Below are 15,444 nucleotides of genomic sequence, written 5' to 3' on the forward strand. Positions count from 1 at the left end.
GGCACATCTGGCATCTACAACATGGCCAAACATAGACATCGTGCCCTGTTTATGATTTCCCGTTGTGCCCTTGATTTCACACAGACAAACACTAAGGGACAGAGAGCTCAGAGGCCCAGCCCGTCTTACGAAGTCACCAGTCTCTCCTCTTGCCTGTCTACTGACCTTTTGATATTTAGGTTTGTGTGTTTTTTGCAGCAGTAATGCAGCATGCAGAAGAGCGGAGGCTGTCTCAGACCATAACACCCTGTGATGGATCAGTGCTCTTACACAATGAAATGAAGCTCAATTGTTTGATTGATTTCTCATTTACTTTCCTCACCAGTGGTGGAAATATGGACTGTGCATGCAGCTGTACTGGGACCCCTGGTCTGAGAGGGCCTGTGGTCTCATTTTAATGAGTGGCTCTGTATCATATTCAGGACATGCTTTTGAGCTCAAATTACTCAGCAGTCCTCTGCCTGCCTGATCAATGCGGACTTCAGTAATTTAGAGTGTGACGTGATGGGAGAGCAGAGAGAGAGAGCCAGTATGTGTGTGTTTCTGTGTGTGTGAATGCAGTTAATAGTACAAGAGAATGACAGGTTAATTTTTGTATGCTACTGTTTAGTTCACATGTAAGGGAAATCAAAGCGCATTGCAAATTGCAAAAAGCTCCTCTTTATCCTGCCCACATCTTCAGTTACCATTCCTTCCCATAACATTCAAAAATTATCTGACAATGAAACAAGTGCAAAAAAATGTAGACTAGATTTTAATCAAACAAGGGGGAAGGGGTTGCTCACTAACCTAAATGACTAAGTCAACACAGGCTGTAGCTGTATTATATCTTTCCGGTGGTTTGCAGTTGCAAAGCTTTTAATATAAAATAGCTGCACAAAGTATTCAGCTCCCATTAACGCCAACGTAACAGCCTGAACACACATGTTGTGCCAGTCAGTTAACTGTGATGTGAACATAGTGCATTCGAGGATGGGGACCGTCATGGTTTGGCCCTGCTTATTGTGGGTCAGTGTGGGTATCTCCTGCTGTGAGGATGCAGTGAAAACAGAAATTACCCCAGCATGCCAAGACGTGCTGTAGCTTCCATTATAAATGCTTTCACTGCATTAAGGATAGAAAGCCATATGCAGTGAGAAACCCGAATGTGTAAACATTATTCCATGAATAACAGCCACTGGTTGATGCGTTGCTTGTTAATTTATTTATTGTTGTATCCCAAATGTAGATTGTGCTCATGTATTTTGTGCTGGCTTCTGTCAGTCAAGTAAAAACTACAGTTCTGTAAACAGATACCTTCCCTTACCACAATACAAACCATTACCCATAGGGGGTTAGGGGATTAGGTTTGATAGCTCATTTGCCCTAATTAGAGTTCTGCATGAGATGCTAAGAAATGTAGGATTCATAGCAGCAGTAGAAAATGGCTTTACCTTGCACTGTGGAAGGTGGTAGAAAAATGTACATCATCAGGTGTACCTCATGTCAAAGCAAAATCCAGCCTTTGATCAGGAAGATGAAGGGGGAAGGATAGAAGAGGAATTCAAAGCTGCAGGTCATACAAAATATCTTCAAAATAAAGTTATGCAACCTATATGTGTATAAATTATTCAGCGAATGAATGTACAATTACATTGAGTAAGCTTTGTTGTTGGTTGATGGCAAGCACCATTCCTGTAAAGTGATTGCTTAGTTCAACTGATTATTTTTCACAATTTTACATTTGCATTTTACAGAAACTACCATAATTTATTTCATAAGGAAAACCTGTTAACACCTGTTCGTCAGTAACAATGTGGAGAAAAGAGTCGAATAGGTCCTGTCATTTTAAAACGCCTAAACCAACCGTTTTAGAGGGCTGAGAGCAGCTCAGGTTCCACCATCTCTCTCTCTCTCTCTTTCTCTCCCTCTCTCAAACATACACACACACATATACACACACAGACAGATAAACATTTTTCCCCGTGTGTGTGTGTGTGTGTCTGTGTGTGTGTGTGTGTGTGTGTGTTTTTCAGCAGTCACAAGAGTTGCTAATTTGCAGGTGCAACGATCATCTGCACTCTGCTGAACAAAAATGCAGAGTAACCAACTCTGCTTTTACATTAACGGTGACAGTTGGCATCTCTCAAACTGGCACAGCACTTGAAACTAGATGAGGGAATGTCACTCAAAAATATTCTTAATATTCATGCGTAACAGGGAGATTTTTACAAATCCTCTCAAATTGTGCTAGGAATAGGACATAAAGGTTCAAATTCACAGAAAGATTAGAAAAAACATAATCCATAACAGCATTTAATCCCATAGTGTTTTTCGCTGTTTGGTCCTATTACAATGCATCAGTAACTTTAACAGTCAACCCAGTTTTTATCTTTCAATCTGTTCCTTCCTCACTTCCCCTGTGTGCTCACTTTGCTCAGGATGCCCTCTCTGTCTCCTTGTGAAATGCTAAGTAGTCATCCCCCTTTAACTTTGCCCTTCTCTCGGAAGCTATAGTATCTTTGGTGTGCTGTTTGCCAAGAGCTATAAACAAGTGTAATAGAATTGCAGAGGGGTTAGCCGAGATAGCCGATTGTGCATCTTCCATCACCCCTGGCTCCCCAGCCGTGTGCTAACAAGCCCAGCAGCATCATTGCAAATTCATAACGAGTCACACCAATGTGGGTCATCTCTGATGCCTCTACATCTTCCTCGTTGCCCCTCCTTCCCCCCCTTTCCTCAACATACTTTTTTTTGCACCTGTTTGCTTTTTTGACAAACATCATTTGTCTCAGCTGTGCTGGTGACTTGAGTAGATACATTTTTTTCTCTTGCAGGTCTACCTTACTCAAAGGGAGAGTAAAATCATCACTAATGTGTTTGCCACATGTACAAGAAGGAGCTTAATTAAAGAGGGTATTCAAAGTAGGAGATTTTGGAAGAAAATATTTAAAAGAAAGCTTTTAAGAATTACTGCCATTTTACTTGTGTTAAATTGGTTTGATTTGTTGTGCAACATAATGAATCTTGTGATTCCTCTGGAATAAGCAATGCACTGCCATAGTGACAAACCTCTTATCTCAGTGTTGACAACATCAAGAAAGCTGAAATGAAATGAAATGGAGAAGAAAGAAAAGTATGTCTGATGTATGTCATGCTTTTTTTTATTCATTGTTCTTATGTACCGTCTGCGTAATGAACTTAAAAATGAAGTCTGGCTACTTTTACAGAGTTGCCATACAGAGTCTGTATGGTCAGTAACAAGCCAGCTGATGGACTTTTTCCGTGCCAAGGGTCAGTGCAAAAGCTGTGACTCAATAAATAGACATTAAAATGTATAAATTCTTTAATATGTGCCACTGCTGTCTATTGGATGGTGGGGACACCTATTACTGGTATGTATTGTGTAGAGTTGTATGCCAACATGAATTTGCCACTGCTTCCTAGTCAGCAAGACATAACTCATCCCTAATCCTTATGTTGACAGTTGTGAAAAGGGAAATGCTGTACATTAAATGTATGTCTGGTATCCTCATTACATATGACTTTGCTGTGATACAGATACCCTGAGACCATTTTTCTAATCAGCATCAACAAAGTCCCTACACTACCTCAGACCCAACCTTCAGGTGCTATCTAATGGTGCCTTTTTAATTCCTCAAGAGGAGCCATTAGTTAATTCAGATATTTATGGGGTCTGAAGAGGAAGATGCATTCAGAGGGTGGGAGGATTGTTCAGATAAATGTGCCAGTGAAAATATGAATATGAAAATGTACTGTGATCCATGGGCTGAATTATTCAGCTCAGCTCTGATGCCTCCTGCCACTCTTGTTTCATTGCCTGAGGCAGCCCAAGTTTCCTCTCTCAATGCCATGGTCTGGAATCTAGCAGAAGACACCAGAGGAAGACTCCTCTACTTAGCATTTGTACAGCAGCAGTCAAGATCTGGTGTTAGGATGCAGGCAGCTACAAAATACATGAATCAATGGAGCAGTGGATTATGATCTTCAACACTTAATCAAAGTAAACCCTCTACCTAGCTGCTGTTAATGGAAAGATCTGTTTTGTAATGGGAGTTCTTATGATATTCAAATTCATGGGTTGTGTATGAATCTACTGAAGATGAATCTATTGATACTAAATGCAGTAGTATAATTACCTGGGACTCTGACTAAGTCAGATCATAATTTTAGCCATGCTAGCATGGCTGTAGGGATGACAGCATCCACCATTTTGGTCCATATTGAAATATTTCAAGAACTACTAGATTGATTGGCTTTAAACATTTGTACAGACTTTTATGGTCCCCGGAGGATGACGCCTACATACATTGGTGATCCCCCCTTTTTTTTTTTTTTTTTTTGCAGTACCAGCAGGTTTTTGGCTTTTAGTGAAATATATCACAACTGTTGGAAGGATTGGCATAAAATTTAGTACAGACGGTCATGGTTCCCAGATGTTCACTGATGATCCTCTGACTTTTACTGTAGTGCCACCATGAGGTTCAAATTTGTGGTTTTGTGTGAAATGCCTCAACAACCACAGTATTAGATGGATAGCTATAAAATTTGGTACAGACGTTCATGGTCCCCACAGGATGAATTCCAATGACTTTTAGTGCCATCATCAGCTCAAAATTTTAGTTCATAAAAGACTTTGGTTTATCACCAAAATATCTATAAAATTAATGACATTCCCATAAACCTCAGCTGTACTTTGTGTGCTAAGTAGAACATGTTAGCATGCTAACATGCTAAACCAAGATGGTGAACATGTTAAACATTCAGTTCAAAGCACTGCTGTGCCTAACTACGGCCTCACATAACTTAAAGTCAATTACATATATTTATGTTTTCATAAATATTTTTATTACAATATTAAAAGTCATTTTCCCAAGTGCCAGTTAAGCTCCCCAGTAGTAATGAAAACAGTGATCATTCCTATCCAAATCACATTCACTGTACAGGTTAATGCAGCTCCAATCTCCAGTCTCGGTACAGCAGATTTCAGGCCAAGGTCTCTGTCCTACAATTCTCCCCACTCACATCAACACACCACATAGACAGAGTGCTATGCCCCCCTATCCCGCCCACCCCTCGTCACTGACTCATCACAGCCTCTCAACATGTTTCAGGCTAGCCAGCGGCCTCCATCTGTCTCCCCTAGAGCCAGCCAGCCATGTCCATCCCAGAGAGCCACACAGGCAGAGAAAAAGTAATTCCCAAGACAAAGTGCGTTATGCCATGCAGCCGTTCCCCTTGAAAATGAGAACTCCATTTGGGGAGCAGGGGTAGTTTAGCAGGCAGGCCGCTTGCCTGTGTGTCAGAGAGGCTCGGAAACATGGCCCCGGCCACGCAGTGGAGAGCTGCATGGCTGCAGATAGTGAGAGGAGATTTGTCATCCTGAGACACATGCTGACATGATGCTGGGCTTCTTTAATATAGAAGAACAAACACACACAAGCTCAAAGAAGAATGGATGGACAACTGTGGGCACATACAAACATATTTAAGTACATATACATGTACAGCATACGTGTATTTATCCACACTAACTAACCATTAGTAGTTTTTTTTTTTTTTTTTAATAAATTACACTGTCCCACCTGTGGGATGCTTTGGCCTTGGTAGTGCTACTTTAGGTGTGTTTTGGTCTGTACTGGACTAAATCTTCACACAACATTGACAAAATATACATTGTTTGAAAGCTCTAAGTCTCTTGATTCTATCTCTGCAAAGCATTTTAGGATCCCCATATCACTACAACAGCTGTTGACACAGCACTGGTTCAGATTTGTGGCTTTGGCTCCAAAGTGCTTTTCACACAAAAGGTATTTAAAAAATTGGTGAGACTCTGTGGTGAAATCTAAGGAGCTGCCTTTCAAAGGAGACCAGTTATGGACCCTTTTGATTATGGTTATGAGTGTAATCAAAAGGGTTGAAGAACAGTAACCTTTTTATTTTGGAAACATTATTTTTGGGTTTGTGCACAAAAATGTCTCTCTGGTAAAAGGGTAATCACTACACTACTGTAAGACTCCGAATTATTGATGCAAGATACCACACATACATAACACGATGCGGTGACCTAGTACGGGTCTTCTCAAAAACATGTTAAGTTTATTATTAAGATTATTCAAGGTACAATGAAGCAACAGCCAAAACTCACATTTGGAAATTCAACCAACTCAGCAAAACGTTAAATCTACTCAACTGTATTTTTCTTCAACACACGTTGAGCAAACCCACAGCTGGCAGTTTTGGAAAACAAAGAGCTCTCAAGCCATGCGCTCCCCAGTTTCTCTGATGCGAAGTCTCTCTTTCTCTCTGTCAAACATGTACAAGGTACACACAGTATCTCAGCAGGTAACCAGGGCGAAAAATGACAAAAAGATTAGTACCCACTGTGTGTTGTCTTTTGGGATTTAAATGTAAAGCATCTAAATGCATGGAGCAGACATTAATGCCTCCATCCATGGCGCTATTGAGAGCGTGAATAACATGGACAAAGATAAGGAGCAAAGAGCAAGGTGATGGTTGTGGAAATTCTGCTGAACAGCACTGTTGATACATGGGTGTCCTTTTCCTTATTCTAGACACATAAGTAATGAGTTTGACTGGCTTCTGAATTTGTAGTCAAGCAGCCACGTCAGGTTTTATCTCCCAGAAACGATCAAGAACTGTAGCTTTGTCGATAACAAGTTAACATGCAACCATTGCCAGACCCATGGCTGTTGTCAAGTCACTTGCAACATCCACGCCAGAGCAGGAGATTTCCAGATTTTGTGTAGACTGTGGAGTATGTTCAAAGGAGATTTGCTTAAAAGTGTTGGTATAGTGGTAAAAGAGCGTTACCCTGCTTCTTATAATCAAGTAATTTTCAAGGCCTGTATTTTTCTGCCGTGACCTGAGCAAAAGTAATAACTTAAGTAAAGTCTCTTTGCTTGGGCAAAATATATCACAATTTGATTAATCTCTGTTTACAACAGGGATTGTCAGGGAAGATATAGGGATAGCGGTTAGAGAAATACAGGAAGGGGAGAAATTTTTCAGCCACAATAAAATCTCAGTGCCACTTGCACAATGACAGCAGAGTAAAACACTCATGAAACTCTTATCAGTGTTCTGCTTAAAATTAATCTTGTAGCCTTGATTTATTTTCAAAGGCAGCTTTTCTTGAAAACTCTCAAGAAAACTAAGGTGGCATTGGAAAAGGGGACATTACTTCAAACCACTGCCAATGTGCTTATTTACTTTAAAAAATAATATTTCAAGGCGGAATACAAAATTAAATGACATATTAAGATGATTTTTCAGAGCTCATCCAACATCATCACAACTTTCTCTTTAAGTATGTAATGATGGTGTGTTTCTATAGAGAAGGAGGAAAAACAATTAAATCATGCATGGTCCATACACCCACATGTAAGCATTGCAGCAATGCAGTGCCTTTCAGAGGGTGCTGTCATTGTCACCATGGATCTAATAATTTCCTCTTATAGTGTGTAAAACACTGGATTGCACTGAACTTTTCACACTTGTGTCTTCCAGTGTTAGATATTACTGCAAAAACAGGAGCAGAATGCAAATATCCTTTTTTTTAATATTAGGGTATTCACTGACCCCTTTTGCCCACATCAGGAATGTCCATCACCTTGTCTCACTGAAATTCTACTGCACATAACTGCTTACCTATCTGCGATCATTAAATTTTAAGAGCGGCACTGCAGGGTTATCTGAAACTGGATCATGCCGTGAATGTGACAGCCTGAATGTTCTCGCTGTTACTTTGCTATCAGTCTTCTAAACTAACAGCTGAATCTCTGACAGGCACTACTGGCTTTCCTGTTCACAGTCCTCCGTGTATTACAGCTTGCTCAGTGATGATGCTGATGGTTTTTCCATGGAGAGAGATTGGGCTATAAGGGAATCTTGCTGAGACACAGGTTAAAACCAGTTTTTCTTATGTTTAATAATCCCAAGAAGGGGGCATTTATTATAGTGCCCTCTGAATTTTATATATGCTTTGCATTAATCACAGACCTCTCTGGCTGAAGGTCTTCTCAGTTTAAAGACAGTTTGTGTTGCTGAGGCACTACATGCATGAGTTTGTGGTTGTGTATTTCTGTCTGTGTTTCTGTGTGTTTGTCTCCATTATTAAATGTAGCTGTATGTTGCCGTATCACTAAATAAAGGTGTATGCATGTGTTCATTCTACAGGAACTACTGCATGCGTTCACATTCTTGCCGGAGAGAAAAAGAGAAAGGAGGAATGAAGAGCTATAGAGTTTCATTATACATGGTGGCTGAAGGCAGCCTATGATGACTTGTAAGTGCATGATGGCCACAGCTGTGAGGAATATCAATAGCAGGGAGACAACAGTGTTTTTGTTTGTCAGCATGTGTGTGTTGAGGTGTGTGTGTCTTTTCGGGGGCTGATTGCATAGTGAAGACATTCATTTCTGTCCATACCTGCACATGTGTGGCTGTGTAAGTCTCTACACTTATACAAATCCATTTAAATGTATGTATTCCAATACCCCCGAATCTGCTGGTATGTCTATCTGCATGTGTCTGTGGAAGTGTGGGCATGTGGATGTGCACTGTAGTTGTGCAGCATTATTCTTCAATTTTCATATACTACTTGAGGGCCAGGCTCCCCATGAAGACAACAAGGTTTCTAACAGGGTGCAGTCACTCAGTCTGTCACTCAACAGTAGGACTCTCTCCATCTCCTCATTGCTCATACGATGCTCTCTGCTCAGCTGTCTCACTGACCGGCAAATGATGAGAAGTGACAGCCAAAGAACGCCCTGTGCTCAGCCACAGCCTTGGAATTGAGTCAACATGCAAAGCAGCAGCATACCCACACACTTGCACTTACACTGAGGCAGCCAGAAATAATTTCCACTGAGAGACATGTGTACATGCAGACCTGCACATTCACACACTTGCACAGGCATCCACGTTGTAAAATGAATGGCAATGTTTATTCTTTTTATACAGGATATATTGTAACAGCAAAAACTGCATCAGCATTTTCAGTAAAAGTGTGTCGGTTTCTCTCCAATTAATTCACAGAGACATAATAACTTTTAACGGTCATCCTACCCCTGGTTTGATGGCAAAAAAGCTGACACCCAAAATGTCTAAGTAACGGTAATGTAAATTTACCATCATTTTAAATTGCAATCCTTTTCACTACTCTTTACTGAGAAAAAGTAATTACATTACTGTGACATGTTACTAAATCATGTGTTACTGCCCAACACCGATTGAGGACATAGCAAAAAAAAAAAAGAAAAGAAAAAAAAACGTTTTTCTTGCTTCACATTATCAATACACAACTACAAACACTCACACACTGTTGAATGGGTCTACCACCCACAAGTGGGCGACACTCATTCACAAACGACAATGAGGACTTGACAATTTCTACCTAACGCACAATGTGCTGTGATTTTCACTGGATGGTTTATCCTCATTCTACCTCTGAAATGTTGAACTTAACATCAGGCATCTGCGTAATTTTGTGATACTGTGTCCATTAGTATTAAAGTGTCTTTAATAAGGGAGACAATCCTTGCTGCAATATCTATATCTAATATCTCCTGACTCTTTGGTGAAATTTGCGAAAATATGCAGTCATAATTTTATTAAAAATAATACGGTGATTGAAGTGCCTTTTAAAAGTGAAAGGAGTTGTATGCATTGAAATATACAATAGGAGTATTGGATTTATCTTGATGATGCATTATTGATCAAATAAATGTCTCCTATTACTTTGGGCCAAAACATAAGGTGAGGTGAATCTTGTGAGTCTCCCAGGTTCCAAAGTGAAACTAATGAAACTACATTTTATTCATAATAAGACAGCGCTATGGGTCCTTCACAGGCAAGGCTGGTCATATTAAAAATTTATCAGTGAAATAAACCTCTCCTACATTGAAACATGATGCATTGCTGAACTGGCAAAGTATGCATTATTAAAAAAACAACACAGATCACATTTAAGTAATCTGAGGAAAGTGAAAACCTTGCATTGGTCCAATTTATTTCTAATAGTGCTAAATACAAGGTGACATAGCGCACAATATGGTTTGCCAAATGCAGTAAAATCACAAATTAATAATGGATGCCTACTTTTGATTCTGGTTGTGAAATGGGACTTGACTTTGTAATATTTGCTTCCTCATTATAGTGGGACTGAGCATTTCTAAAAGCCAGTGCTAATTTTAAAAGCCAGGGGAATTGTTGATACAGATTTTAAAGGCAGAACCTGCAATACCTTTGAAAACGCTCTAGAGGACAGTTTTAAGTGGAAGCTATATATGATACCTAATTTGAGCCATGTGGGCTGTCCAGAAGATTCAATAAAATGAACAGACCTTTTACTGTAGGAGAACTGTGCATTAATACAACAGCTCCATTTTTCAGAGACAGGTGAAGTGAGAGGAAAAATAAATGCTAACCTCCGTGGTGCACAAAGACAGCAGCCTTGAGAAGGGTTCCCCTCTACAGATGGCTATGCTGGGATCTTGCAGAGACACTGACACATCTAGGCATGAAAGAAGTGAGTCTGGGATGACTTCACAAACTTTGGTAAGCTCCCGCAGCGGCTAGCTCCCTGGGGTACAAAATAGATCGTGCCTCACACAAGCTGGATTGCGTGAGGCCAGAGAGATGCTTGGCCTTGGTACACAGGAGCTGAGGCCTTAAGGGCTGAAACACCAAGCAACAGACAATGATGTCCTCTATCCGTCTCTCTTCTCAAAGCCGATTAGAGTACTGGGGGGCTAGGAGAAGTGACTATATCATCCCTGTCCGTCTGGAGACAGCTTTTTCTCTGCCAAACCTCCAGACAGAAACTGACAGAGCTCTGAGGGATTCAGCTAATATCTCACAGAGAGTAGTGCAGTTTAGGAAACTTTGCATCAATGTCGAGTGATTAACCTTGGAGGAAGGGGGTTGTTTATTGCCTCAATCAATCAGTCCAAATATTGACATGTAAAAACAATCTCAATAAAAGTGCAGGCAGTTTTGGTTTTTAGTAAAATGTGCCTGAAAGCTGGTTATATGTTATTTAAGCTCTGTCAAAAGGAATGACAAATGTGCACAATCAGTGAGGATCGCTATTGATGTAATAGCCAAGTTTTATATTTGAGTGGGGAGAACTCATTTTTCACTGACACCTCTACTTCCCTGTCATTCATGGATAAGCCATCCTCCTAAAATAGGGCCAAGTAAGAAAATGTCCCAAATTCCGATATATCTACAGTGTTTGAGTCACTAATATTCGGAAGGGGGTCACATGGGCTCAGTAGTTTTTTTCTAAGGGGTTACTGTTCCTTGGAAATACTAGTAGAAAATGCTTAATTTGAATCCAGACCAGTAATCAACCAAGAAAAGTAGCTGCTATTGAGGGATAATAACTGCATTGCATACTAAAATTTTGTTTTCATTGCTTTATTAATTACATTTAAAGGTAGAATAACATTTAGCGGTGAATTCTATTCAGTTGTCTTCTAAAGGATAATAATTACAGACACTTGATAAGTAATGTCTTTTAATTTAAGCTGAAGATATCAGATATCATCTAAAATTATGCTGTTGAAAGTTCTCAGTTTCACTTTGGCTGGTGAGCTAATGTTAGCTAACGTTATAATTTTACAAACTGACAGGACAAGCTTCTGGTCAGTCCTGAACGTCCAAAAGTCCTGTTTAAAGTGATTACAATATACATGTGATTTTCTTTGTGTCAACGTGAAATAGGTGGAGTTGGAAGCTTGGTGATGTAGTGACTACTCACAGGGCTAGTTGGTGAACTGCTGTAGCTGCCGAGCTAAACGTTGACTTGCTAGCCGACCAGCTGGGCTAGTTCTATCGTCAGTCACAATATTTCCGGCAGCTTCCCTCTATTTTCTCTCTACTGTTCAGTTTACTTCCCCTGGGCATTTTGTTCACCATTGACCACCATTGTATAGAAAAAAAAAGTCACTGAAAAGGGAAAATAAAGCTTGTTAGCTTAGTTTGGGTATTAACGGAACAAAAAGTTAACACAGTTTCTTCAAAAGATACATTTGTGACGCCAACTCCTGTCTCGTAACTTTCTGCAAACCATTGCTCTTTTCCGTAACAGTTATTACTCAACCAGAAAAGATTAAATAAAAGTGAATGGTGCATCACGGCTAATAACCTACGATAGCTCTCCATCCCCTCAAAGGTCAGCACTGTCAAACAGCTTGCGGTTGGTCAACTGAATTCTACTGCTGATTAATTTCGTCTCCTCGAGTGGATCCTGTGATCGTGGCAATTCCATTGGCACCAACTGATTTTATGTCTTTTTTAATTCCTGCTGTGTCCAGACCCAGACCAGCTTCTTCCAGTACAGTCATTACTCGACTGCTATCTAGCTTCATGTACCTGCCTAGATTATGACAAGAACACCAAAAAGATGCAATTCTACCTAACTTTTTAAAAATCAAAGCCATTTTTTTTTTTGGCCTAGCATACAGACTATCTATCTATCTATTGTCTGGCTCTCGGCATGTTGGTGTCATCTGCATGTCTCTCTGATGTATCTATCTAGAAAGAGCATGTGGAATTGAAAGGACCAAAGCAGTCCCCTGGTCTTTTGTTCCTTCTCATGTCTTTCTGAGAGCTAAGAGGGAAAAGCAAAACCAGTCTGCTTTGTTAACACTCCAATCATGCTTGCAACACTCTGTTCTCAAATTGAAGCAAAAATGAAAATATGCACCACACACTCACTCTGTCTGGCTTGTTCTCTTTAACCTTTATCCTTCTCCTTCTCCCTATATCTCTCTCTCACACACAAACAAAAATGCTTTACTCTATACGTCCAGTATCAAACTTTGCACACACGTACTACATCATACAAGCACATGTCAATCTGATACGCTATAGTGCAATGTGAAAACAAAACAATCGTAATTGTAAGCATTTTAATTTTCTCAAAATTTTTTCATATGTAAATCTCATACCTGACATTTAATTACAAGGAAGAAATACTGGCTCCCACTTGATACATATAATACACATAACGCCCCCCAACTAAATTTCCTGTCCAGTACCACTCCATTAATTTAAGGTAATCTCAGGGAATGTATGATAGTGTTCACTGCAGAAAGCCATGTCGCTAATTGTTCCAGGAAATGTCCATTCAATACAGAGAGAACTGTCTGCCTAATCAGACCAGAAAAAAGCATAGTTCACCGGACAGATTGACAACCACTGTCGAGGAACGCAGCTGCTTTCAAACCATCACTGCTTCACCAAGGCACATATTCCAAGCCGTGCATAATACTTTTTAAAAACTGTATGGAGGTATAGCTATTTACAGGTGTTATTTGTTTAATATTGGATAAAATTGTGGCAAGGTGTGCCTTTCTAAACATATTTGGGTTTGTAGTTGTGATCCACAGAGGCTTTAGCTTCCAACATACTCTATAGGATTTCTACAAATTTCATGTCATTGCTTTTAAAGGGAGTACAGCCAACCTGTGTTGATAGAGCTCATGTTTCAAATGTAACCTTCAGTCTTTTTTTTTAAATATTTTTTGCCCCACACATTACTTTCTATAAATCACCAGCGGTGAAAGAAGAATTCAAATCTCAGGAGCCACTTCTTGCACTATCAAGCTAACAGTTGTAGGTAGGGCCGGTTTGAAGTGTTGCATTTATAACCCAACAGTGATATCATGGTTTACTGATATAGTAAAAACAGTAGTAGTACTCCATTACCATGAAATGTATGTACTCAATTAATTGTACTAGTATATTATCGGCAAATTAACTTAAAGGATTGGTTAGGATGTTTGTAAGTTTATCCTAATACAACACTCACATACAATATGTACATTTAGATGGTTCACTGTTGTCTCGCCTCAAAATTGGGTTTGAAGCCAAAGCTAATATGCAGCTCCAGAAGTCTGAGTCAGACAAGCTGAGTCTATTTTGAAGGGCAGTGATATATTTTTGTCTGCCTTTGTCAAAATCATGAAGTCTTCAGATTTTAATACCAACTACTGTAGTAGACATTGATTTATCTTAGAATATGGATAGTAAAATACAAAAAGAAAATTTAACTTTTTCAGAAGGACCAATGAAAGAAATCCTCAAGGTCAGATTACACTGTGTCACAAACTGCGGTTTTCCAAGCAGTGGCATCAGGACCTCTGTTCTCTATATGTTTTGAATGAAAGTATTTTGTTTGCAACTACTAACTATTGCTGTCAGATAAATCTAATACACGTAATGTGAGCAGTACAACATTTCCCTCTGAAATGTTGTGCTGTAGATAGATAAATGTCAAAAAGGCTAACATTGTGAGCTTTTGAGGGGGCATACGTATATCACCAACAGAGCTGAGGTTAAATGTTATTTCGATGCCTTCAGTATGTTTTGTCTTTTTGATATAGCTTCCAATAGTATTTTTTTGTTCTGCTGCCACCTTACCACCCATTTACATTTACTTAATGTTAATAGGCATTCCTTCAATGTTGAGGGAGATTTTTCCAGCAGTAGGAAACAATAAGTGGAAGGAGTAAAGTGCATGGCCCGCTAATGGGACTATTTCATTCCATTTAAAAGGGCAATATTCAGCCCAGCTGTTTAAATAAGCATTGCTAATGTACCTCAGGGGTTTGGCGATGGGCATTATCTACCAAACAGGGCTCCATCTGGCAGAGGCACACTGATTTTTATTTTTATTCCCTACTGTTTTTACTCAGGTTTATTTTACAGAGAACAGGGCAACCATATCGTAGTTTGGGGATCACAGGGGTTCTCATCTGAACAAAGCAATGTCTGAGCTGAGCCTGATGTATACTGCTTCCCCAACTCACCCTCTAAAAACAAATCATGACTGTCTTCACACTCATCCAAGCATATTTATGTACACTGAAACCATGCGAATCATTGAATGGAAACAACAGGCAATTTCTCTAAAGACTGAAATTTGCCTTCCATGGGAGATTTTGGTTGCCAGCTGGGAAAACGTGGACGAGATTGCAGCCCTACAAGCAAGGTATTTAAATAAGGCTGCCACTTCTGTGTTTGCTCTGCTACAGGGGGTAGATCTTTCTACAAGCCAAGGAGCTGTAGGCTGGGATGATGAGCTTGTGAGGTCTGTGTTCAGCTTGGTCAGTTCCTCTCTGACTTCAATCAGATTCTCTGTTAGAGGAATTTAATTTGCATCACACGCCTCACCAGTCAAGTCTCCCATTTTATCAAAGCATTTTCAGAGACATCACCCCTACTGACTACTTTCAGCCTGGTCTAAAATGCACCTCAACATTTAAGCTTTAGGATGGACTCCAGTGGTGAGAGCGATGCCTCGGCTATTTTGTTTCAAAAGCAAAATATCATTTTCAATTTTTTATGAATCCGTGCACTGCATATTGTGGCTCAGCACAGTTACACAGGGAGGCAGACACAGTGTCACAA

Source organism: Xiphias gladius, chromosome 1, assembly GCF_016859285.1.
Source record: "Xiphias gladius isolate SHS-SW01 ecotype Sanya breed wild chromosome 1, ASM1685928v1, whole genome shotgun sequence".
NCBI lineage: Eukaryota > Metazoa > Chordata > Actinopteri > Istiophoriformes > Xiphiidae > Xiphias > Xiphias gladius.